Here is a 27,252-nt window from a genome sequence, read left to right as displayed (position 1 = left end):
AAGACAGCACCAGCGGTACAACATCAGCAGCAGTGGGGTGGCTGGTTGCAGGGTGCAAAACAGCATCAGGAACCCAATAGATTTTAATAGCGATTTCTCACTGTGGAAAGAGGCTGTAGGCTTGGACTAGGAGACCAGTCGGTGTGAACCAATAAGGAGGTTCAAGACTGGTGATGCTCGGGACGTAGGAACACCAAGGGTCCTCTTCTCAGGGGCTCAAGGGCGACAGATGCAGAGGTGTCTTTAGGCATTGGGTTCCTTACCTGGAGGAGTGTAAAGGCTGCAGGCGACATCGGAGAGTCCACAAGGGGGAACCGACGCTGGACTCGGAGTCTGCTGCGCTGGAGAACCTGGTTGGCACCGCTGAGCCACTTCAACTCGGGCAGGAGGCATCAAGTGCAGAGGTGACTTTGTGTGTTGGGCCTTTAGTTGTTCCAGAGTCTGCAGATCCTTTCTATGGAGTTGATTTTGAGCAGGTCCACTGTTCACAGAGGTCTTGGTCTTTATTGAAGGCAGGCAGTCCTCCCAGATTCTGAAGGCACTCAGCTGAAAGATGAGCCGACTTTGGTACAGAATAGACCGAGAACGGCAGTCAGGTCAGCGGGCTGGGCCAGGTCAGGTGCTCTCTTCTGCTTTTGTGGCTGTTTGTTTGCTTCTTCTTCAAAGGTCTTCAGGATCTCCTTCTCTGGTGCTCATGGGCTGCCCTAAACACTGAATTTAGGGGTGTTAGGGGAGTGAAGTGTAGTAGTCAATGGGCTACTGACCCTTGAGGTCACTATGCCCCTCTATATGACCACTTCCTGTGAGAAGTGGGCACAATCCTGTCCCAGAATCCCTAAATATGCCATCACAAAAATGGCTACCTTTGAAAAATTGTGTCTATCTCACACGTAGTGCACATTGGGGATGGGACTAACCTGAGGGTGGCACGCCTACCCGGCTAGCTAATTTTCCCACCTGTCCAGGTGCCAAGTGGGCACTGGACAAGAGAGAGTGGCTTCCTCTCCTGTGAGGGGAGCCAGATTTGCATTCCAAAGCAGGCAACTTCTTTGAAGCTTCCCAGCCCAAGGAGGCTAATCAGCAGGTCATCCTGTGGAAGGGGGTGTCACACCCTCTGCTAGGACAGGCTTTTGTTCTGAGTCTCCTGAGAGCAAAGGCTCTCACCGTAGGAAGTCAGGACAGTGTCTCGGATGGCAGACTGGCAGAATCTAGTCAATAAGCACACCAGAGGCTGGTAGGTTTTCAGGGGGCCCCTCTAAAATGCCCTCTGAGTGCATGTATTGATAAATCCAACACATAGCATCAGAGTGGGTTTATCAAGAATATATGTTTGGTACCAAGCATCCCTAGTTTCAGTGAAGACATCATGTAGCTGGGGAACCAGTGTCCAGTACATGGTTAAGGATGACTTCTCTGGTCACTTGCACTGGCAGCAATAGGGCTGTCCGGCACAGGGGCATATCTACTCATGCAGATATACCCTCACATATAGCACCCTGCCTTAGGGCTAGGTGACTTAAAAATATCATATGTAATGGTAGGGGACAGGTCGTGTTTTCACTTTTGTTTGCAACAAGACACGCAGCCTGCAATGGCAGTTGTGCATGTGCTTGGTGAGGGGTCCCTTAGGGTGGCACAATTTGTGCTGCAGCCCTTAGGGACCCTCTTTTATACCTCAAGCCTTAGGTACCAGGGTGACATTTATTAGGGAGTTACAGATGATGCTAAAGGTTTTCCCAACTGGGGGAACAATTGCACAATTTTGTGAAAGAGCTCTGGCACTGGGGACCTGGTTGGCAGAGACCCAGTGTGCTTTCAGTCAAAATCACATGAGCAACCATATCAAAAAGGGGCACTTTTATTCACATGCTTTTACCATCTTTATGAGGAAGAACTTAAAACACATTACTTAGATATAAACTATTGCATTCTTAGTTCTTCAGACACTCTTACTTCACAGGTTGGTGATAGTCTTCCCACCAGAGAGGGACATCAATACACCCTGGGATAATTATAAAAATTGAAGACCAAGCATGTGCATGCGCATTGCACGTAGTGAAGCCACATATGTCTCACTTCCACATAATTTGTAACAGTAAGAATGCTAGTGCCCAAAGTTCTGCTCAGAAGCTCATGGCCAGTGCAATTAAACGTTGGTGCGATGAATACCAAGACTGGTAATCCGAAATCCACCTCATGCCTCTTTATTTCACTACCAGACACTCCCTGCCCCCCCCCTATGTCACTCTTGCAGGTTCCTGCTATTTCCCTTTGTGACTGTATGCCCTCTTTCCATTCCCCCGTCTTTCCCATCAGTGTGTTTTTCCCTCTCTTGCGTTCAGTAAATATCTAATGCAGAAAAATAAGTGTTGGTCTGCACAAATAGTGCCAATGGCTTAAATGAATCACTGGCCTTCCACTTCAGTTCCTGGTCTCCACATGAATGGATTAGTTGTTGTCAGGTCAGTTCTCTGGGGCATGACTAACTCAAGGGCACCTAGATAGCCATTGTCACAAGTACTGCTTTTGTCCTTTGAAGCACAAGAACCCAGTCCTGCTTGACACTCAGTAAATTACCAAGTTCCTACTCTCTTTGACTTTCATGGGAAAGGTCAAACAGTCAAGGCTTTGTCTTGGACGGTGATGTGTGGTACAATATCTAATTAAACTAGCACATATATCATCCGCAATGAATTAAATGCCCATGCATTGTTATTTACATTAAGGAAATAGGGTCTGGTGGCGATTGTAGTGAATCTATAATTAATCTGTCCTTCGCAGAACATCCAGATAATAAAACAGGGATACAGATGCAACTATACTTTATGGATACTGCCGAGTGGAGCATCTGCACATTGTTCAATACCAGACTCAGTTCTTTGCAGGGGATGCAAACTACTATTGGCGGGTCACGGGCTGTAATAGCACTACACTGTACTACATTAATCGGTCAATAGCCTCTTGAGATACTAGAGAAGAACCACGGTGGGATAAAGGCCAAGGAATCCCATGCTCCAATGGTGCCATTTGACAAGGGGGTATTTCGTAGGCATCATGGCAGGAGGAGGCAGGACAGCTCTCCCCCCCAATAGGCATCACTCATAGAACAGGGATCTCGGAGACAATGCAGGGTTGCAAGCATGCAGGCCTTACGCAAACGGGTTTCACAAAAGCAACGGTAGGGCGCAAGCACTTGTTACCCATACGACATCTGAACTGCACCAATGGCAGCAGAGGCCTGCAGGCTCTCTCGCGACAATGGCAGTTTTCTATATGCAGCACTCTCCATCTGGGTTTCTCTTTCAGATCGAGCAGAAGCATACTTTTCCCTCAGTACAGGGTAAAGTCCCTACCCTATCTCCCAACCAGGGCGCCAGCCAAAGATTCTGAACCTATCCTTCTGAACCTAGCCTTCTTCTACAAAGATGGACAGACCTTCTTCCCGTGAAAGACGAACAATCACTAAGCTATAGGTGTCAGCTTATATCCAGCACTTGGTCTGCTGGCCTCCAAGCAAATGGTCACTCAAATTTAAAGCTGACCCAATACTTTTACGAAAAAGTAAAGTTCAAGGTGTCAAAAGTAAATGTCCTTGGCAGTGTGATACAGCTTCAAAGCAACAAGACGCAGGGAAGCCATAACCCTTAGTGTATAGATCCGGATCCCAAGGACCTGTGCACAACAGGTTCTTTGCGGGGTTCTTGCCGATCCAGCAGAAAAGGATACCGTGGATGGACAAGCAACACATTGTTTTGTGTGAGGTGTGCCTTCCTTGCCCATGCTCTTAACCACAATCATTCTCCAAGTTTTACTACTCTCAGGCCATTGTCTGACCCGCTGGAGCTGGACTGGTCTTGGTCCAGTAATCACATGGAATCCTTCCAGCTCGTTTCAATGCATATGAACTAAGAACCAGACATATGCACTTGTTTCCAAAGGTTTCTGCAAGGCCGGCTGAAAGCAAAGAGCCACACAAAGGGCGTGCACATAGAAGGGGAGGCAGTAGGACTGACTACCACTAAGATCCAGCGTATTTATTTATTTTATAGTTTGTAGAGCGCGAACGAGTACCCTGCAACACGAGGGATTCCATACATCCAGGGGCACACCACATATGGATGACCGAGCTTTGTTACGCACACCTCATCTAATTAGGCGATATAGTCAGTCATGCCATACTGCAGGTATTTACACAAGAGAGTTGGTGGGCAGTCTCTCAACTCAGGTTCTGATACAAAGTCTTGAACCCCCTACTATGAATCAGATGGCGCCAGCCCTTACTGGTTTCATGGGCTTGCCACGGAAGCAGCAACTGCCCATGATAAAAGGAGTCCCACGTCTGGGAGAACTCCTATCACCCAAAGTAATCTGGTGCCATGGTGGAGAGCAACATACCAAATCACGTAGGTCTCTTGTCAGGTCACAGGTGACAAGGGTCTCCTGCACAAGCAACAAATAGGGTGGATTAAACTCAGAAAACCAGGAGTGGGATGGAACATACACACTACGACAGGGACACTAGAACCTAAAGAATTTGCTGCACCCACTCAAGTGTGCAGTGTTCTTTTAGTTTCACCTCTATAGGGTCTTTCCATTACCTACTTGTTTGCCTGCTTGCTTCATTCCAAACTTACCTGAGCATTCTTTGTGATGGAGCGGTCGGTATTTAAAGAAGGCAGGTTCTGCATACTTCAGATTCAGTATCTTTCTCATTTGCCTGAAATCATGTCACTCCTTACACGTGCAGCATATCTGCTTCCCTTGCCTGGGGGGGCTCTCATTTGCAACTTTTGTCAATGGCAGACTATTTTCTTTTCTTATGTCCCATGTTTGTTTTATAACTTAGTGAACAGGAAGCATTAAATGAAACAAGCTCTCAAGGTACCAGCCAACAAGCTGACCTCACAGCTCCTCAACAGAGCCTGTGCCTGCAATCTCATACTGCCTAAAACCAGTGGTGACCTAAAGGTATCAACAAGCACTCAATATTCTGGAGGTAGCCTACACACGAGACAACATCTTCTGAATGTATCTGCAAAAAGCAACAGCACTTCGTGTGAGAACCTCAGAACTGTGCACATTATTACCTTGTCCCAGTTCTAAGGAGGAATCAGTGCCTACCATGCAGGCAGATCAATAATAGTCTGATGTTCAGATGCAGTTGATAAAATTGAGAAGGCAAGCCACCTCAGCTCTACACGTTTAGTGCCCTCAGCATGCTTCCGATAAGCAGAGCACTTACTGCATTCACCTGCCTCCTCCATGCTTCTCGCATAGACCAAAACTGATAAAAGCGCAGGTAGCCCTATCGTCTTCTTGCAACTAAACACATTCATACAATGCAAGAACAGCCAACCTGAGACCTAATGCATCAAAGGTGTCAAGGAGAGGTGACACACTTTATATTGCTACAGAAGGCTCCACAGTCCCTGGCACAACCCAGAGGATGGGGGAGGGTACACAAGAAAAGAGGCTACTTCCTCCAAAAGCAGCACAATTTGCTACCCTAAACAGAACAGGGAAGCCAACAGAAATGGGGCACACTAGGACTGTGATGTGGCCCCGCCAAGTCCCTCCTACCGCATGTATGCAAATCTGCCCCCACACTGACAAAACCAAGGCTTCCGATAGCATACCAGAGCAGTACCTAGACCCTCCTGAAGCAAAGTAAAAAGAATGAAAAACACTTACCCGACAATTAAAAGGCAGCAAAGTCCAATCCAGCATCCCAAGGAGGCAGATGAAATAAGAAGTGTAATTACTTTGGGTGGGAATTGTATTCAAGGAAGGAGGCGCAAGAAACAAAGGGGAGGGGTTAAGTCGAAATTGTCAAGCTACAGGTTGAGGACATAACATCTCTTGCTAGAACTGGGATGAGGGAGCAAGGATTCAGAGTAATGACAACTACAGGTAAGTATTTGGGGCAATACCGGAGAGGAGACTTCCAGCACAAGACATACAACACCACATATCTGCAACCAGATTACATGCATTGATCTTTTGTTACTAATATTCATGCAAAAGCAGCAAACAAGATATTGCAAGGTTGTGGTATTTTTTTTGTGCTGGCATTTGCTTTTTGTTGCTGTAAAAATAATTGTTTCTACTTGTTCTAAGTAAATAAAAACAAGCACTGATTTTCCCTGCAACAAAACACCATTAGCAACCACAAAAAAGTAGAGCAAAAAAACAGAAAAGTAGCACTCTATAGTACCACATAAACATTTTGCAAAGGTGTACTATTTTTCTCCATTCAATTGTGTGGAGGGCAGTGCTATTTTGCAACAGCAGAAAGGAAAATGTTACTTACCCTGTAAACAGCGGTTCATAGCATGCAGTGCTGTAGATTCACATTCTTTGCATACTCCTGCCATCTAGGTTTGAGCTCAAACATGACAAACTGTTTTTCTTCAAAGAAGTTTTGAGTCAAGCAATGTTGTGAGACTCCTCCCTTACTGTTACAATGTGCATGGCCACCAACTCCAGCCTTAGATTGTTTTTTGTTCAGAGAGTGAAAGATGAAAGGGGAATGAATGTAAAGAGAAATAGGTATGTGCCCTTGATGTTATTTAAGACTGCATGGATATTTGTGGTAAGAAACACGCCATCACTGCCCACGCCTGGGGAGGGGGGCGAGTGTCTGCAAATTTACAGTACTTCACACTACAAATAGATGATTTAACAGTAGGTAACATTTTCCATGTATATCATGTGTGGCTGTTGATACACATGCTTTAGTGTATTGCCCAGGGACTGTTTGTGTGGTTTCCTGGAGGCGAAGCTTTTGCATTTTGTATTTTCCGGGCTAATGAATAGGTCGATGAGTGGAGTTCCCTAATGGTGGAAGTACCTTTGGAGGACTTGCATATGAAGCTCCCACTGGCAGACTTTTAGATGTGTCCGGCTTTGGAAATACACAAAATCATTGTCTGCCCATGGGAGATGCTCTGCCAGAAGATGTAAGTGATGGCAAGTTGCACAATGTCAAATCTGATGTGCCAGTGCTGAGTGAAGTACATGGCTGTCTAGTTTTCTGTGTGCACAAGTATCACCTTGTGTCATACATACTATGGAACAGAATACTTTGCTGGATAGGAAAGAGGGCCATTAGTTCCAGGTAACTGATGCCTTCCCTGCTGAAGGGGGGGAAAGGGGGTCCAGGTGCCCTGGATGGTAATATTGTTTAGATGTGCACATCACCTATTAAATGGCGCTACTGTAGTAATGGCCATCTGCAGAAAGGTGTCCACAAAAAGCGTGCCCATATTATGTTATGTTATGTAGCTGTGGAGAGCTCACAAACATCCATGAGGGTATCTTGGTGCTGAGTAGGTGCGAGTCAAGCCAAACATATTGCCTAGTGCGACTACTCCAAAAGCCAGGTCTTCAGCTTCTTGCAGAATTCAAGAAGTAAAGAGGAGGCTCTTATGGGTAGCAGCAGGTCGTTCCATGGATTAAGAGCGGTGAAGGAGAAGGCTCAACCAACGGATCTGGTTTTCCATATGGGTGGGATGTGTGTAAGTAAAAGTAGAAGTCCAAATGAGCAAAAGTGTCTGGAAGGTTTGTGAACAAATTATTGCTGTTCCACCATTGCAGAGTGCTTGAAGTGCTGGCCTTCATCAATACTAGAGATTTCCAATGAACATTCGCTTGTGACCACCGACTGGTGAGGCACTGATGAAGTGGGAGCATGTGCAACCTGGCATGTGGAACATTTGCTATACATGTTGCCACTTTCCAAAAATTGCAGTGCACACCGCTTGAACACCTTCCTTAATTTTGCCATTTTTATTCAACTGTCATCCTTTTGCGTGCTCCCTGGATAGAGTGATGTACACTGATATCTCGCGGTTATCAATACATCTTTTGGGATGGAGCGGAGTTTTCCTCCAAAAGCAGGTGCACAGCATCAATTGTGATTATTACGAGGTTTTACCAACTGCTTTTGAAATTTCAACAGTAATTATTCCATGTACTCAAAAGTCTTTTTATGACTTCATTTATTTTCGTTGTTCTGTTCACTCGTGTGACACTTATATTTCAACAGTTTCTTATGCCACAGATATGCCTATCCGAGCCTTTGTCTGGGCACGCAAAAAAATAAAACATCCTCAGTTGCAAAATTGATGTTACCCAATGCATTTCGGAGCTCACAAACGCCCAGGATGGTATCTTGGCGCTGAATAGTTGCGAGTCAATCCAAACATATTGTCTAGTGCGGCGACTCCAAAAGCCAGGTCTTAGCGTCTTGCAGAATTCAAGAAGTAAAGAGGAGGCTCTTAAGGGTAGCAGCAGGTCATTCCACGGATTAAGAGTGGTGACGGAGAAGGCTCAACCAAGGATCTGGTTTTTCATATGGGTGGGATGTGTGCAAGTAGAAGTAAAAGTCCAGACAAGCAGAAGTGTCTGGAAGGTTTGTGAACAAATTATTACTGTTCCACCATTGCAGAGTGCGTGGAGTGCTGGCCTTCAAAAAGACTGGAGATTTCCATTGAACATCGGCTTGTGACCACCGGCTGGTGAGGCACTGATGAAGTGGAAGCATGTGCAACTTGCCATGTGGAACATTTGCTATACATGTTGCCACCATACTCAAGTGCTTTATTGCCAAACGCACAGTTCTGGCACGTGTGGTGTGTAAAAGAGAACACCTGCTGAAATGCCTTCACCCTCTGCTGATTGGGGTGTACTGTCAATGTGAGAACTGATCTCAGTAAGAGCTGATTCTGCTGAGGTTGAAGATAAGACTTCTTGGCATTTACTGTGAACTCTTGGCTGTATAAGCCTGGGCTGTCTGTGTGTGTGTGTGTGTGTGTGTGTGTGTGTGTGCTAGCACCGCTGTCTGCTCTCTTGATTAACCAGTTGTTGAGGTAGGAAATACATGGATGCCAGCTCGGCGCAGATGAGCAGTCACCACTGCCAAAAACTATGTGAAACCCCTTGGGGCTATGGTGACCCCACACGGTAGATCTGTGAACTGGTAATGCTGTCCATTTACCATGAACCAATGGTACTTGCGTTGAGCAGGGTAGGTTAGGAGGTAGAAATACGCATCTCTGAGATCAAAGGCAGTCATGAAGCCCCCCATTCGAAGTAATGGGTTGACATCCTGCGGAATGGCCATATGGAAATCTTCCCACAAGATTTATCAATTGAGGAGCAATAGAGCTAGTATGGGGAGGAGTGACCATCCTACTCTGGAATGAAGAAGTATAGTGAGTAAACTCCCTCTCCTCACTGATGCAAGGGACTGGCTGTATGGCACCGTTCTGGAGCAAGGCTAAGATCTCTTCTTGCAAGAGGGTCAGATGGTCTCGACTGAGGCTATAGTGTCAGGATGGTATGTTGGGTGGGTTGATGTGGAATTCTCGTAAGTTGCCCTGCAGTGCTAGGACCTACTGATCTAAAGTGGTTTCCAACCAGCGGTGGTGGAAATCTGATATACGACGAGTGTTGGATGACTGACGGGAATGGATGGAAAGGAAAATGCTACTTACCAGTATGCATCTGTTCTTCGCATGTAGAGCTGCAGAGATTCATACTTGTGCATAGATCGCCATCTAGTGTTGGGCTCGAATGCTTGCACCTTGTTGTTTTGTTGTAATTTAGCAATGATTAGGTTAAGCATTAGCAGAAGACATCTTGTATTTAGAGACTATTTTGCCCGTTTTACGGAATCCATTTTGTATTTCTGTCGGCCATTTTGTTTGCCATGTGCTCTGTCCTACCTTCCTGTTAACTGCTCTTGAAATCTGCCTAGAGACAAGATATATTTATCCTCTTCTGCTTTGCACATGCCCAGTTCAGCTTACAGCTGTCTCCAACTTGTAACTGTCAAGATGTGTCCACCAGAATTAGCTTACTGTCAGCGCTTCCCACTTGTTGCTAGCACACTCTCTGTATGACTTTGTATGTATTTGAAACCAGCATTCTGTACCTTGTACCGCCTTCTTTTGAGCCCCTGTGTGGGTATAAAAGGACCAAGCTCCTTCCAGTCAGGGTGCTACCTCATACACTACCGAAGGGTGTTTGTGAAGGTAGTTCCACCTCATGAGGTTTAATAAACTCTGTCTTTTCTATTCCAGTTTCTGTGCCAACTTCTTTTTGGTCTAAGGACTCTGAGCAGAGAAGGGCAAATCCCTTGGACTGGTAGGCCTGGCTGAGGCTTGCTACTACAGTTGTCTTGGAAGAAGTCTTTGTAGTCATGAGATAGGTGACTCCTCCCTTGGACGATAGTGTGCATGGACCTCGACTCAATCTTTAGATTGTTTTTCGCCATGATGGGAAATGATGGAGTTTGTAAGAAACAGAAAAGATGTCCATGTGAATGTATCTAAGTAAGATAACACTAGAACAGATACAGGTTCCGGGGAGGTGGGTGGGTGTATGAATCTCTGCAGCTCTACATGCCAAGAACAGATGCATACTGGTAAGTAGCATTTTCCGTTCAAGGCATATGAGCTGCAGAATTCATACTTGTGCATAGAATGTACAGCAGTTCCTCCCCTAGCGGTGGTCACCTGTATCGATTGCAGTGGTTTGAAAAGTGTTTTAAGAACAGTCTGGCCTACAGAAGCTTATTGCTTTGCATGCACATCTACACATTAGTGTTTAGTGATAGTGTGTGAAGTAGACCATGTGGCTGCCTTACATATATCTTCTAGGGGAATGTTCCCTAAGAGTGCCATGGAAGCCCCTAGTTTGCGTGTTGAATGTGCTCTAGGGGGAATTGTTAATGTGTGTTTTGCTTTGCGATAGCATATTTGAATGCATTTGAGTATCTACCTGCCAATTCCAGCTTTGGAGATGGGATTGCCTTTGTGAGGTGGAGAGAAAGCCACAAACAATTGTTTTGTTTTTCTAAATGCTTTAGTCCTGTAGATATAATAAAGCAGAGCTCTTTTGACGTCAAACGTGTGAAGAGCTCTCTCTGCTACGTAATCAGGGTTTTGGAAAAATACTGGTAATTCTACTGATTGATTAAGATGGAAAGTAGAAATTACTTTGGGAAGGAATTTTGGATTTGTTCTGAGAACCACTTTGTTAGGATGTATTTCTAAGAATAGTTATTTTATGGTTAAAGCCTGGATTTCACTTACTCTCCTGAGAGAGGTGATTGCAAGAAGGGAAGCTACTTTCCATGTAGGGAACTGTAATTCACATTTGTGTAAAGGCTCAAATGGGGGACCCATGAGTCTAGTAAGAACAATGTTTAGATTCCACACAGGAGAGGGTGGCAGTGTGGAAGGAATTATCCTTTTAAGGCCTTCCATAAAGGCTTTGATAGCGGGTACTCTAAATAATGAAAAATGCTTTCTATTTTGTAGGTAGGCTGCAAGTGCGGTCAGATGTAGTCTTTTAGATGAGTATGCCAGGTTGCATCTTGGTAGATGCAGCAAATAGCAAATGATAATCTGAATTGAAGCATCTAGTGGGTCAATTTAATTGCTGATGCAGTAAATGACAAATCTTTCCCATTTAGCTGCATAGCAAGCTCTAGTAGTGGGGCGTCTGGCTTCTTTAATAATGTTCATTCAGTCGGGTGGGAGGTTGAGGTAACCGAACTCTAGGATTTCAGGAGCCAGATCGCTAAATTCAGTTGTGCTAGATCTGGGTGTCTTATGTCTCCATGGTTCTGCGTTAGCAGGATTGGGGAGTGTTGTAGTTTTTGGTGTTGAACTACTGAGAGTTATAGAAGTGCTGTGAACCATGGTTGCAATGCCCATGTGGGAGCAACTAGGATCATTTTGAGAGACTGCTGTTTGAGCTTGCGTACTATTAGCGGGATGAGTGGGAGTGGCAGAAAAGCATACGCAAATCTGCCTGACCAGTTCATGCATATCGCATTGCCCTTAGACAACGGGAGTGGGAACCTGGTGGTGAAGGTTGGACATTTTGCGTTTGCATGTGTGGCGAACAGATCCATGTCAAGGTGGCCCCACATGTGGAAAAAGGGTTCAAGAACTCGCGGGGGAAGTTTCTCCATGTGTATCTGCTGAGTCTGATGACTCAATAGATCCGCAATCTGATTGTTCACTCCTGGAAGATGTTCTGCGAGAAGATATTTGTGGAACTGCCTCTACGAAAGGCCGCCCTCTGGAAATGTTTTGTGTGTTCCACCACTGCAGAGAGCGATGTGTGCAGCTGTCCACCAACACAAGATCTGTAAGTTGACCTTGAGCCTGGTTCCACTGACGTGCTAAGCATTCTTGTAAGGATGGCATTTGAGGTCTTGCATGAGGTACCATGAAAATGCAAGAGGCCATCCTTCCTATGAGCTGCATAAACACTCGGGCTGGAAGAGAGTGTTGTGGTTGAAAAATGGTGATGAGGGTTTGCATACTGGCTATCCTGGGGTATGCTAGAGCTTTGGAAGTGTGTATTGTGGCACCTAGGTACTGATGTATGTAGGAGGGCCGCAGGTATGACTTGGTGTAGTTGACTGTAAACCCCAAATTGTGTAGCAGTTGGATTGTTTGATAAGTGTGGTGAATACACTGGTGGTATGGCTTGGCTTTTATCAGCCAGTCGTCCAGGTAAGGAAATATATGTATGTGTTGCCTTTGCAAGTGTGCTGCTACTACTCCAAGACAATTTGTGAATGCCCTGGGTGCTGTAGTGACCCAGAATGGGAGGACTTTGAACTGATAGTGTTGGCCGTCCACTGTGAACCTTAGATATTTCCTGTGCACAGGGCGTATGGTAATATGGAAGTAGGCGTCCTTGAGATCTAATGTGGCAAGGAAGTTGTTTTGTTGAAGCAATGGAAGGACATGTTGAAGAGTGATCATGTAAAAATGACCTGACTGTATGTAGAAATTGAGAGGCCTGAGGCCAAGTATTGGTCTTAGAGTACCGTCCGTTTTGGGAGTAAACTCCTGTTCCTTGATGCTGTATGGGGACTGGTTCTATTGCATGCTTTTGCAGCAGTGAGAGAACCTGTTGCTTGAGAAGCGTGAGATGTTCTGTGGACATTGGGCGTTGTTTGGGCGGTATGTTGGGTGGAGTTGCAGTAAGTACTAGGCAGTAACCATACTGGATAATTTGTCTTACCCACTTGTCATTTGTGATCGAATCCCAGACAGGTAGGAACTGTGAGAGGCGTTCCCCGACAGGATCGGAATGATTGGGCGGAAGCGGGGGGAAGTCACTGTTTGGCATTAGGGGAGCTGCGGGTATTGTTATCCCTGCCTCCGCCCTTGCTGCTGTTCCCTCTATAACCTCCTCTATTGCATTCTCTGGAAAAGAAGGCCTGGTTGGGATTTTTGTAGGATGAGGAAGGGTGTTCTGTTGCATTAGTCTAGTAACCTGCCCTTTAGAAGGAACGCCGAAAGGAGCCTCTGTTAGAAGGTAACTCTGTTAGACGGTAACAGTAAAGCTCCCATAGACTTGGCATGTTCTGTGTCTTTCTTTATCTTGTCTAAAGATGTATCCACTGCAGGGCCAAAGAAGTGTTCCTGGTCAAAAGGTAGATTCAGAATGGTATTTTGTACCTCTTGTTTAAAGCCAGATACCCTGAGCCAGGCATGTCTACATATCAAGAGACTGGTATTTAGTGCACGGGACGCGGTGTCTGCTGCATCGAGCACACATTTATTGGATGTATTTGTAATAAGTTTGCCTTCTTGTATAAGAACATTGGCTTTGTCCTTATATTTTTGTGGTAGGTGATGAATGAGGGTTTCTAGCTCATCATAGTGAGCCCTGTCGTACCTTACTATAAGGGCTTGTGTGTTCGCTATTTTCCATGAATTTGCAGCTTGAGATGCCATACGTTTGCCTGATGCGTCTAGGAATTTAGATTCTTTATCAGGAGGTGGTGTGTCACCTGACCTCTGAGAATTTTCTCTTTTGCGTGCATTGGCTACCACTAAGGAATCTAAAGGAAGCTGACATTTGATGTATTTGGGGAAAGTGGGAGCTGCCTTGTATTTTTTACCTATTCTGGGGTTAAGCACCCTAGCTCTAACGGGGTCTTTAAACACCTCAGAGGCGTCTTTAAGAAGTCCTTTAAGCATTGGCGAGATGTGAGTAGGTTTTTGTGGCTGGCCAAAAGTTTCTAAAAGAAAGTCATCTTCTACAGGGTATGAGTGTAGTTTGACTTTATGGTATGTTGCAGTCCTATTGATTAACTGGGCAAAACCTACATTGTCATCTGGTGGAGATGGTTTCGAGGGATAGAAGTCCGGATCATTATTTAGATCAGGATCCGTATTATAGTCATGCCATGGGTCTGGTTCCTGTGGTGAATCGTCAGGATCAGTGTCTAATGGCACTATGTCTTCATCTTCTTGCCTATCCTCCTGTGCCTCATCACTATCCAGTGGTTGTGGAAAATGTGTTGGTGAGATGACAAAATTAGGGTTAATTGGTTGAGGGGATGATGGTGGTGAAGTATTAGTAGCTATATGCAATTTCTTTGGAGAAACTGGTGCCTGTGGTAAAAGTTCTGGTTTCCTTTTTGCAGGTGGTTTGGTAATTATGTGACCAGTCTTTGGATGGATTATGATGGCGGTTTGCTTTGGATTGGGGAGAAAAAGTTATTCGGTATCAACCGTTCTCTTTGACATGGAAGATTTCTCCTTAGAAACTGGTTTTGGCTTGTGTTTTGGTGGGGGTTGTTTAAGCTCCAAAGGTGATTGTTTAGGAGGCTTAGTTATGGGATACTTGTCCTTTGATGATTTCGGCTCCGAAGTTTTAGCAGGCTGTTTTGGCGCGGAGGTCTCATCTGGCTGTTTCAGTGCTGAGATCTTCCCTGGCTGCTTCGGTGGAGGAAGTTTTTTCTCTGTGCTTCGGTGCCGAGAGCTTTTCTGGCTGCTTCGGTGCTGAAGTCTTTTCCAGCTGTTTCGGTGCAGAGAGCTTTTGTGGCTGCTTCGGTACTGATGTCTTCTCTGGCTGTTTTGGAGCCGAAGATGGCTTTTTGGGACTGGGTGGTTGGCTGGAGCCAGAAGGCTTTTGTTTGTCCTTCGACGTAGGCCAGAAGGCGGGGCACTCAAGGTTTTTGAATGGTGTAGACCTGAGCCCAAAGGTGTCACCAGAGCCTTAGTTATGGCTTGGGAAGGGCAGGGGTCTCAGTACTCACGTCCCTTTGAGCCGGGGTGATGTCATCTTCGGCGTCGCAGACGTCTACTTTGGAGTCTGGGACCTGTTCTTCCTGTTCAGGTTCCAAGAGGCTTTCGGGGCCTGCATGGAAGATGTCTGGAATTGAGCCTGTGCCTCGCTGCATCTTGTGGCGTCGAGCTCGACGATCCCGGATGGTTTTCTTGGACTTGAAGGATAAACAAGCCTCACAGTCATACTCCCAGTGCTCTGGAGAGAGGCACAAGTTACAAACAGGATGGAGGTCCAAGTGTTGAAATTTAGCACCACACTGAGGACATTTCTTGAAGGGAGTCCGTTCCATAGACGTCCATCTTTACTGGCATGGGTAGGCCCAACGGCCCGCGTCTAAGTTCGCAGGTGTCGATGTTTTTAAAGCTGTCGTCTAGGGTGCGCCTCGAAAGAAACACGATCGAGACAATACCTTCGGTTAGCTGTGATTGTGCGTCGAAAGTGAGTTCGATAACGACACCGACCGGAAGCGCAGCAAGTCACATCCAAACCCGGTGGCAGAAAAAAACCAATCTAAAGATGGAGTTGATGTCCATGCGCACTATCGTCCAAGGGAGGAGTCACCTATCTCGTGACTACAAAGCCTTCTTCCAAAACAACAACAAGGTGCAGGCATCCGAAACCAACACCAGATGGCGATCTATGCACAAGTATGAATTCTGCAGCTCATATGCCTCGAACGTCAGAGTTTAGGAGCAGGGGCTCCCTTGCCAGAGCCACTTCTTCCCCTGTCCTTACCATGTTACCCCTAAATCCCTCCCTTGAGTAACCCCTGTTAATGTGGGAATCGTGAAATGGCTGCTACTGTCATTCGTACGCCTGTGCCTGGGTTGGTGGTGTTGCCTTGTTGCCCCCTATTACCTGCGACCTACGAAAGGGTCTCCTTAGATCAAGGCCTGTAGGGCACTCACAGACCTGACAATCTTAGTGCCTTTCTTAATGTTCTCTAACATACTGTCCACTTGGGGTCCAAAGAGATGTTCCCCATTGGAGTGGACATTAAGCTACTGCTGCACCTCTGGCTTAAAACAGGAGACACAAAGCCATACATTAGGGTTGGTTCGAAGAGATGTAGTGTGCTGCATCCAGAGTGCACTTGATGGTTGCATTTGACATAGTTTTCCCCTCTGCGACCGATTGCTCACTTCTCTTCCTATAGGCCTCTGGAAGATAATGTACCTGTGGTACCTGTCATACTATGACAGCAAAACTACCAATTTGGTGATTCTCCACGGGGTAGTTGCCCCAACTGTGACTCTTTTTCAAGTAGCATCAAGGTGCCTGCTTTCCTTATCTGGAGGGGGGGATGCATTCCCAGTTGCCTGGACGCATACTCACTTCCTTGCCTTGTGAATGCCCAGGGAGTCGGGGGGAACTTGCCTTCTAATGTAGAGAGGGTCCCTGAGAGATGCCTTGAATTTCCTCTCCGCCCTTGGTGCACTACCCTTTGCCCTATTCGGGTCCTTAAAGCTCTCAGAAACAATTCTGAGTATCAGTTGAAACCAGACAGTGTATTCAGTATATGAAAAGGTTTCTATGAGGACGTCATCCTCCTCTACAATAGTGTGCATGTCCACCTTGCGGTGATGAGCTGCCCTCTAAGTATCTGCATGATATGCAGTAGAATCATCAGGGATGATGCCTTGATAGGTCAGGGCTGAGGGTCAGGGTCGGCTGTTGGGTCAACATTATAGTCACCCCACGAATCAGCCCCTGCTTCTGTCCCCACATGATGGATATATGGGGGCTCCCTCCCTATGATGGCTGCTGTTGTCACAATAAGAGAGGACCGACCTGTTAGAAACGGGGTAGCGTGGTGCGGAGTGGGTAAGCTAAACTCCAGAGGATTGTGTAAAGCATCCGCACAGGCACTCACAAGCGACACACCAGGCACACTACAAAAAGAGACTTCACACCAGGTTGCATGAAAATAACTTGTGTATTATGCAAAACACGTCAGTAGGCAATCACAGTTGTAAAAGCACTGTGCCAACTGCCACCAGGTAGTCATTTACAGGGGGGATTATTTACAAGGCAGGGCCAATCGGGCTGCTGCCAAAACCATCACAACTGTACCCAAAGACAAATGGAAGTCAGTAGAAATATAGGTGTAACAGCCAGTGCCTACAGGCTACATCATGCACTTGGCACCGTCAGGGGCATTAGGCCTAAGCATAACCCATCACAGCATGACATTAGCCAAACTTGCATGAGGCATCAAAATATGCATAAAAACACATTATGCGCAACAATTAGGAATGGAAACATAGGAGATACTCTCATCAGGTGTACACCACCTTAGGCGGGGTATAAGCCACCTCAGCTCAGGTACAGCACCGTATACAGGACACCAGCAATGCACGCATCGGGGATAAAAACATTCAGCATCCACCTTGGCATATAGATTCATGCAGCATCCGTTACATTGAGCATCAATCACAATCCTCTCATTAGGCTGGAATCATGAGCAACCCCACATTAGCATGAAAACATGAACACCCCATTAGGTATAAGAGCATTAAGGGAAAAACATCATCATGAACCACAGGCCCATTATGCATAAAAGCATTTGTATAAATCACATTGGCCTAAATCAGAACAAGCATTTGCACATTAGAATGTGGCACCTCTTTCGCAGGAACACAATAGGCATAAACCTCATTAGCAGCATGAGGCAAAGCACGTTATGCGGAACAACAACCTGATAAGCGTTAGGGGAAAAGAAATTATTAGGTATAAATCCCATTAGCATAAATCACAGTACGTGCTCTCATTAGGCTCCAGAGACCTTAAATCAGACACCTTAGGAAAAAGCTGCACAAATAAGTGCCCCCAAAAATCAGATCAGCCTTTGGCGCCACTGCGCCTGGGGAGCCCCTACCCTGGGACTCTGGAATCAGAAGTCATATCCAAAACGTGTCCGGTGGGGCAGTTGTGTAGGAAACCAGCACTAGCGCGGGGGAGCCCCCTCTGGGTCTCTGAAATTGCAAGTGATGTGGCCCACGCAGTTCGGGTACAGTGGGAGCCCCCTCTGGGACTCAGTAATCAAGAAACATGCCCAAAACTGTGCAGCTGCCCGCTGTCAGACAGGGCTGCTGTAAGTCAGCACAGGCACTCGCAGTGCCCTACGAGTGTCCACAGGGGGGCTGACACTGGCAATGTGCCCAGACAACCCCCCCCCCCCAACAACAGGATCACCACAGAGCACCACTTACCGGGCTCCTCTTGTGGCCTTCGCTTCCTCCTGGCAGGAGGTGGGGAAGGCTAGAATGGAGCATGTACTGCTCCCGCTCCTTAAGTGGCTGCAGGGCTCTCTCACCACACGGAGCCCTGCATGCGTCGTGCTCCCTTATCCCGCTGGCCTGAGGGCGTCCTTCTGCTGCCGTCACTGGGGCCCGCGAGGCTCTTCCTGACGTCGCTCTTCACCCAGGTCCCTCTCCTGGGGCCCAGACTTCGATCTGGAGCCAGCGGGCTCCGAACTCAGCTCCTCAACACCACGGGGCTCTCACCCTGCGCGGTCATGCAACCGCTTCCTGCCTCGGCCCCACCCGGCAGCGTGCACACATACTAAGTTGCTGCAGGTAGCGCGGCGGCTCTTCCCTTGCCCTGGCCCAGGCTGCGGAGTAGATTTTTCAGCACTCTTGACATACGGTGTGGGCTCCCGCTAGTTTCAATAAGCACCATGTTGCGGGGTGGGCACCCGCTTAATTTTCAAATCGGCAATGAGGCGGCAATAGCGCTGGGTAGGCTCCTACCACAGGCTGACACAAGCAGGGTAGGCTCCCGCGGTTCAAGAAGACAGGAATGCGGGGTGGGCACCCGCTTTTCGGCAGGCATATTAAACGTAGCGCTCACGAGGTGCTAGGGGAACATGCAGGGGGATTCCCTCACCAGACATCAGCTGCAGGATCCACGCTCCTCTCTTTGAGGGATGGAGATATAGAGCTTTGACAGCACCGTGCTGCAGGTGTGAGCTTCTCCTCAATAGCAGTCCGAATGTAACGCTCACGAGGCGCTAAGTCCCAGGCATGCAGTCAAGATCCCACAGAAGCAAGTAGCGCCCACGCTCCTCACCTCCCTGGAGTGCAGGCAAACGAATTGTGGCACTCACGAGGCGCTAGTGCAGGAGAGCAGGCATGCAGTGCTGGGCAAGATCAGCGGTCAGTGGGCACTCATTGGTACAGGACAGCAGTTCCTAGGGACAGTCAACCCCCATATTGTGGCACTCCTCCTGGCATGGCAGTCTTCCCTCCAGCAAAGGGCTCTCGCTGGCCCTGTGGACAGCAGAGGGGTACAGATGGGCACAGGGGCCAGCACACAGGCCCTTGCGGCGTTACCTCCTGGCAGAGTGTCTCCTTTCAATCAAAGTCCACGCACAGCGCTCCACACATGGAGTCTCAGCTCCTCTATATGTACACCCCTCACCCCACCTACCAGAAAGGGCCAGAAGTTTCTAGAAGGTTCTCTGGGAAACCGGTCCCAACTGGTTTTGGGGGAGGTGTCGAGCACCCTGTCTGCCAGACTTCCCTCCAAAAGCTGGGGGTGTGGGCGACAGACACACCGCAGGGGGCGGAGCCAGCCTTGGTCACTTCGAAACTAGACCTGCAACATACTTCAGGCAGGCAGGCACAAAGCAGACAGAAATGATGACTTCTAAAAGTGACATTTCTAAAGCATTGAAAATAACCCTGCGTACACCATTGCGCAGCATTCGTCATTTTCATCTCAACCCACACATGGCATACATATTCTCTACCATGGGGGAGATATCCGCAAGGGGGGTCCTAATATAAGCCTATGTGAGGCAGACAACACACACACGTTGCACTGCTAACCAGCGCTAAAGTGTCCAGATGTAGCGAGATCGTGTTCATGGGGGCTGAAACCGAACTATCCTTATAGACTCCACTGTTTGCCTTACCGTCATGGTACGATGGAAAGCAGCAGAAAGACTACAGCTACCAGCATGCCAAGGGGCAAGACACGTGGGGGCTCAGGGCAGATCTTACAAAAGCACCTCCTTCACAATGGGAAGGTGCTTGTCAATCAACCTGTTTCTGTTGGAATGGCGGATGGTGTTCCCCGCCGGATTTCAGCTTGGAGATTGGAGCTGTTTTGCTGATCGTATTATTGATGTTCTGGACATATTGGGATCTCTCCTTGAGGATTCCATTAGGTACTCTTGTGGAAGGAGCGCGGGCTCGCCTCCTCCGCTTTCGTCAGTAACTGTGTATTTCAGAAAAGAAAAGCCGCGGTGCTTTTAAACGCGCTCTTCCGCGTTTACATTGCATGAGCGAGCGAGATAAGTTATTGACAGAGAACGCGTCTAAGAAAATAGACGCGTTCTTTACAAAGCTTTTCAGCCGTGTCTAGGGGGAGTTGCTTTGCTCTGTTTATTCTTCTGGTGATTGTTTTGCTGATTAAGTTGTGATCACCGCATAATTTCCTCCAACGCTGCTGCTACAATTCTCATGCGAAGCATCGCTGCTCCTAATTGCTAGATGGACAGTCCCTAGAACTTGTGTTGTGAATTAAACAACGCTTTCATTTCTATGGTGACAATGAAAATATACATATGTTCCTGCGGCTAATACAGACTATGCATTTTTGTAGCGTCCTTGCCAGAAAAGGAACCAATGAGTGGTACTGCACTACCTCTAATTTTTGTTATTTTTTGTTTTGATACTAAAGTGTGCGCAAGTACCTTTTCTAGCTATATAGACATTCTGGTGAGTAGGGAGAAAGAACATTTGAATTTAGTATTAGAGAAGAAGAAGACAGCTGTTATATCTTCTGCTTTGTCATCCCCTTATGCAGTGGGAAATCCTTCCACACTGACAGTGAAGCAGAGACAAGCAGGACTTTCATATCTTCTGACTGAAGACCTGAGGCAATCCTTAAGAGAAGATAACATCACCCTCTATCGATCACTGGCAATCGACATGGCACAAAGGAGGGTGCGTACCTACTCTACTTAAAAATTTAATCATTTGAGAACAGGATATTAACTGCAAAGTCTCCTGAACATTTTGAGAAAAAAGATTCTTAAAGATCTCGTCGAAGGAGCTCATCTTCAGACTCCAGTTCATCATCAGACTCCAGCCGTTGTCCCAGATGAAGGGCAATTCGCCCGAAATGCATTGGACCCACAAATGGGTTGAATTTGAACCTGAATGAACTTTACGATTATATGGATATTGCTCCATAACTTGAACTTATGAATACAAAATACGTTTTCTTTCAAACAATTTGCACGAATTTTCTTCTTGAATCAATTAATATTTCCATACAGTGGAGCGCCAGGGGATGCTTCCAATAGCTATTGGAAGCACTTTTTTGATGTTTACTGGACGTCCTTGACAAGAGAGGTCTCCCGGGCAGCAAACCTCACGAACTGTTGAACTGTGTACCCTAACGGATTAATCCTTTGAATCTAACCACAGCTGTGCAACTTTCCACTTGTTTTGAGTGAAATCCTTCCTAGTATCTAGCAGTTCTTTCGACCAGACCTTGAGGGAAACACAGACCCTACAGCGAGTTTATTATTTTATCCACTTCCCTTTTCCCCTGGGTGCAAATTCACAGAGAAGGATTGCCTTCCTCTGATGGGGTTTGTGCTAGGAGGAATTGGGGGGCATATCGTCAGTCATCGTCTCTGCTGGTCACAAGGAGAAGGTTAGTGGCGTTTATCTATTCTTGCGCTACTGGCAATCCCGACAGATTGACAAACCCAAGTATACACGCCTGGCCTAGACGATGGACGACAATGTGGTATTGGCCTCTGTGGTGGAAAGTTTGGCAGCTTTGTAACACGAGGTTCAATCTTCAAGAACGGAAAATCAAACACTGTACAAAGAAGTAGGCACATTACGGAGGGAGGTAGCAGGACTCTCACGCAGGGGAACTGGAGGGGTTTCTTATATCAAACCGGCTACGCTGCCTACTCCAGTCTCAGCCACACAAACCCCATCACCAGGCGCACAAGGGGGTGGGTTCTTCGTATATCCCCCTACCACACCTCCCCCTACTGATCCGGCTCACACCGTTCATGTCATACAAAATACTGGTATTCCATTGGCACCCCCTGAGCGATTTTATGGGGACCCTAGGAAGTTCGAGACTTTTTTGAATCAGTGCAGACTACAATTTTTTATGTAAACCTGTTGTGTTTCACAATGACCCTGCAAAAACGGCATTCATGATGTCATACATGGGGGGCAATGCGGCAAGCTGGACTATTCCCTTAATGGAAAAGAACGATCTTGTGTTACACAATTTTCCCAATTTTTGTCTGGAACTACGGAAACTTTTCGATAGGAAATCGCATAGGATGACCCTTGATAGGGAACTGTTGACGTTACGTCAAGGCTCCCAAGACATGTTGACATACATTACGTCCTTCAATCAACTAGTAGTCAAAACAGACTGGCCTACCGAAAAAAGAATCACTTTGTTCTACCAAGGATTGAGAGGAGAACTTAAAGACGTCCTGGCTCAAGTCGTACAGCTCCCTCAAACATGCGAAGAACTTATAGATCTGACAGTTCAGTTAGATCATAGACTCCTGGAAAGAAAAGGGGATAGAAACAGAGGAGACAGTCGTTACGTCTATCCCAGATTCAAAAGCTCCGTTGAAGAACATCCCAAGACACCGGAAGGAGCAGAACCTATGCAAATAGGAGGTATAAGGGGTCCCCTGTCTCTTGAGGAAAAAGAGAAAAAGCGAAGATTGAAGCAATGTCTGTACTGAGGAAAAGGAGGCCATTTCATTAAAGAATGCCCTACCCGGAAGACCTTTTATTCCACGTGTTCAAGCGATGGCAAAAAAGGAGGAATCGGCAGAAAACTAAAAAACCCAAATCAGGAAGAGGTCTCTGCCTTGGGTCGTCAACCTCCTATGATCTCACCTGTGCTTGCTAATACTCTTCATCCAGCAGTAGCACACATGAACCTTAAAGTTTCCTTATGGATCACGTCCCAAGATGTGTTGGATATAGACGCCTTGCTCGATTCTGGTGCAACCGGAAATTACATAGATCAAGAATACGCTATGAAAATCAGAATTATCTGTGAAAAGAAGGAAAAACCTGAACTGGTGAAAGCAGTAGACGGAACAGTCCTGTCCTCCGGTCCCGTGTCTTATCATACACATTCACTATTAATGAAGACCGGCCATAATCACCATGAATACATCCAGTTCGATCTAATTGACGCACCACAATTCCGTCTCATATTAGGCATGCCGTGGTTAACACTACATGACCCGAAGGTCAGTTGGGCAGCCCGCACCGTCACCCTGTCATCTGATTATTGCAAGGAACATTGCAATCAGGAGATGCATCTTCCTGACACATACGACAAGATGCCGTCAGTGTGTCTGGCGACAGCGTGTTCCCAAGATCATTACTGCTGTGCTACAGTCCTACCCGAAGAGTATCATGAATACCTTTCTCTGTTTGATAAACAGACGGCGACCAAGTTGCCTCCACATCAGGTTTATGACTGCCGAATCGAACTGTTGCCCGGAGCAGACATCCCTTGTAGTCGGGTCTATGCCTTGACCGAAAAATAAACACAGTACCTGAAAACTTACCTTGAGGAGAATCTAACATCCGGCTTCATCCGACACTCCACATCACCAGCTTCGTCCCCTCTGTTTTTCATTCCTAAAAAGGATTGTGATGAATTAAGGACCTGCATCGATTACAGGGCTATTAATCGAGTGACCGTCAAGAATCGCTACCCTCTCACTCTGATACCAGTGCTCTTGGACCAGCTAAGATGAGCGCGTTATTTCACCAAGCTCGACCTCCGTGGAGCTTATCATTTGGTCCGGGTCCAAAAAGGGGATGAGTGGAAGACTGCCGTCCGAACGAAATTCGGGCTTTTCGAATACAGGGTGATGCTTTTTGGGCTGTGCAACGCCCCAGCAGCATTTCAGTTTTTTTATGGACGAGGTGCTGCGAGGATGTCTGGAAACCTTCTGCGTCGTGTATATTGACGACATTTTGATTTATTCTACAACCCTTCCGGAGCATGTAGACCATGTGAAAACCGTGCTCAAGAAATTGCAACAAAATTCGCTTTATGCAAAGCTTTAGAAATGCCTGTTCCACGCCCAGGAAGTCTCCTTTCTTGGATATGTAATAAATGCTCAAGGTTTTCAAATGAACATGAGTAAGGTCAAGGCAATCACAGACTGGAGTACACCTCAGAACATAAAATCAGTACAGAGTTTCCTTGGCTTCGCCAATTACTATAGGCGATTCATCAAAGACTTTTCAAAAATCATCCATCCTATTTCTAGCCTGTTGAGGAAGAATACCCCATTTGTTTGGGGCGAAGAGGCAGCTACATCGTTCCAGTTCTTGAAAGAACAGTTCACCCAGGCTCCCATCCTTCGCCATCCTGATCCACAGATTCCTTTCGTACTGGAGACGGATGAATCTCAATACGCTGTTGGAGGGGTTCTATCCCAACATCATCCTGTGAACGGACAACTGCATCCAGTCGCTTATTTCTCAAGAAAACTTACTCCTTGCGAGGTTAATTACACCATTTCTGACAAAGAACTCCTTGCAATAAAAAGAGCATGTGAAGATGGCGACACTATCTTTTGGGAGCGGTACATACAGTAGAAATCTACACAGATCACAGGGACTTGCTGTTTCTAAAAACTGCAAAAGCTCTCACTCCTCGACAATTACGATGGACACTTTTCTTTTCCGATTTTGACTTCATCATTAAGTACAGACCTGGACCACAAAACGGGAAAACTGATGCCCTTTCTCGTATAGGTGAAACAGAAGAACAGCGAGGAACCAGCACAGTCGAACCCCCTTTAATCTTAACCGAAGTGGGCGATCCGAAGTCATCATTAGCCTTGCTAACTTCACAGGATTTCTTGGAGGATGTGAAAGTTGCTCTAGCAGACGTGCGTTTACAGGAATGGGTACAAGAAGATCCAGAACACTGTGCCGAGAAGGAGGATCTTGCCTATCATGGCGCTGCCTTATATATCCCAACAGAAACACTACAACAACAAGTGTTAGCCTGGACCCATGATTCAATGTTGGGTGGACACATGGGGATATATAAAACCATGGCTAGTGTGGAGCGTTCCTTTTGGTGGCCCAGAGTACGAGACGATGTTAGAGACTACATAATGAACTGTGCGATCTGTGCACAAGGAAAATCCATACATATAAAACCAACAGGACTTCTCCGACCCTTGCCTACTCCTCCCCAACCCTGGCATACATTATCAATGGACTTCATAGTTGAAATGCCACCCTGTGAAGAGAAAACAAATATCTTAGTTGTGGTAGACCATTTGACAAAAATGGGACATTTCGTACCATTGGCGAGTCTGCCTACATCAGCGGAACTAGCAGTAGTGTTCCTCCAGCATATAGTACGGGCTCATGGAATCCCTTGTGTACTGATAACCGACAGGGGGACTCAGTTCACATCTCGTTTTTGGAAGGCCCTTTGTGAGACTTTGAACATTGATGCCCGGCTTTCCTCCAGTTACTATCCCCAAACCGATGGAAAAACTGAACGCCTGAATCAGACGCTGGAACAGTACCTCCGATGTTTTACTCTACAGAATAATATGGACTGGACTAAGTTGTTGTGGATGTCAGAATTTGCCTATAACAGCGCTATACATTCTACCCTGGGGTGTTCACCGTTTTTTTGTCTACATGGCTATCACCCCAACACACTCCCATTTGATTGGCCTGTTCGCTCTCCTTTACCCAGCATTCATGAACATCATGCACATCTCAGAGTGGTTTTAATCGCTACCAAACATAGTCTCACCACTGCCCAATCAACACAAAAACGCTTCGCGGACAAGAAAAGAACATAGGAGCCCCACATATAGGGTGGGGGATAACGTATGGCTCTCCATGAAAAATCTCCATCTCAAGGGGGTAAACAAACTAAAACAAAAATATGTGGGTCCATACAGTATAGTTGAGGTCATCAATCCTGTAGCAATTAAGCTATCACTTCCCGGTTCTTGGCAGATCCATCCTGTATTTTATGTTTCCCTGCTCCAACCATGTCCTCCCGGTATGAGACTGCCTGATAAGCCTCTTCCTGTTGAGGTAGATGGTCAAAAGGAATATGAGGTTCAGACAATCCTTGACTCTCGAATGGTTAGAGGAAGGGTTCAATATCTGGTGGATTGGAAAGGCTATGGGCCTAAGGAGAGGACATGGGAACCTGTGGGCAACCTGAATTGTCCGGAGTTGGTGGATCACTTCCATGCGCTGCATCCTGGTAAACCTGGTCGACCGTCGATCGGCAGTCCTTGAGAGGGGGTTCTGTAGCGATATCGTGTTCATGGGGGCTGAAACCAAACTATCCTTATAGACTCCACTGTTTGCCTTACCGTCATGGGACGATGGAAAGCAGCAAAAAGACTACAGCTACCAGCATGCCAAGGGGCAAGACAAGTGGAGGCCCAGGGCAGATCTTACAAAAGCACCTCCTTCACAATGGGAAGGGGCTTGTCAATCAACATGTTTCTGTTGGAATGGCGGATGGTGTTCCCCGCCGGATTTCAGCTTGGAGATTGGAGCCGTTTTGCTGATCGTATTATTGACGTTCTGGACATTTTGGGATCTCTCCTTGAGGATTCCATCAGGTACTCTTGCGGAAGGAGCGCGGGCTCGCCTCCTCCGCTTTCGGCAGTAACCGTGTATTTCAGAAAAGAAAAGCCGCGGTGCTTTTAAACGCGCTGTTCCGCATTTACTTTGCATGAGCGAGCGAGATAAGTTATTGACAGAGAACGCGTCTAAGAAAATAGACGAGTTCTTTGCAAAGCTTTTCAGCCGTGTCTAGGGGGAGTTGCTTTGCTTTATTTATTCTTCCGGTGATTGTTTTGCTGATTAAGTTGTGATCACCGCATAATTTCCTCCAACGCTGCTGCTACAATTCTCATGCGAAGCATCGCTGCTCCTAATTGCTAGATGGACAGTCCCTAGAACTTGTGTTGTGAATTGAACAACGCTTTCATTTCTCTGGAGGGAACTATTACCTGGTGTTATTGCTTTCTATGGTGACAATGAAAATATACATATGTTCCTGCGGCTAATACAGACTATGCATTTTTGTAGAGTCCTTGCCAGA

The 27,252-nt window shown here is 46.6% G+C and overlaps 1 protein-coding gene across 5 annotated transcripts in view; it reads right to left on the bottom strand.

Annotated features, from left to right (window-relative positions):
• LOC147703671 (butyrophilin subfamily 2 member A1-like) overlaps positions 1–27,252 on the bottom strand; it is a 415,432-nt gene that overhangs the window by 300,467 nt on the left and 87,713 nt on the right. The gene's annotated exons all lie outside the window — the stretch shown is intronic.

This window comes from Lissotriton vulgaris, chromosome 7, assembly GCF_964263255.1.
Source record: "Lissotriton vulgaris chromosome 7, aLisVul1.2, whole genome shotgun sequence".
In the NCBI taxonomy this organism is placed as follows: domain Eukaryota; kingdom Metazoa; phylum Chordata; class Amphibia; order Caudata; family Salamandridae; genus Lissotriton; species Lissotriton vulgaris.
Note: the sequence above shows the minus strand (reverse complement) of the source record. Positions and strands in the feature narration are given on the sequence as shown.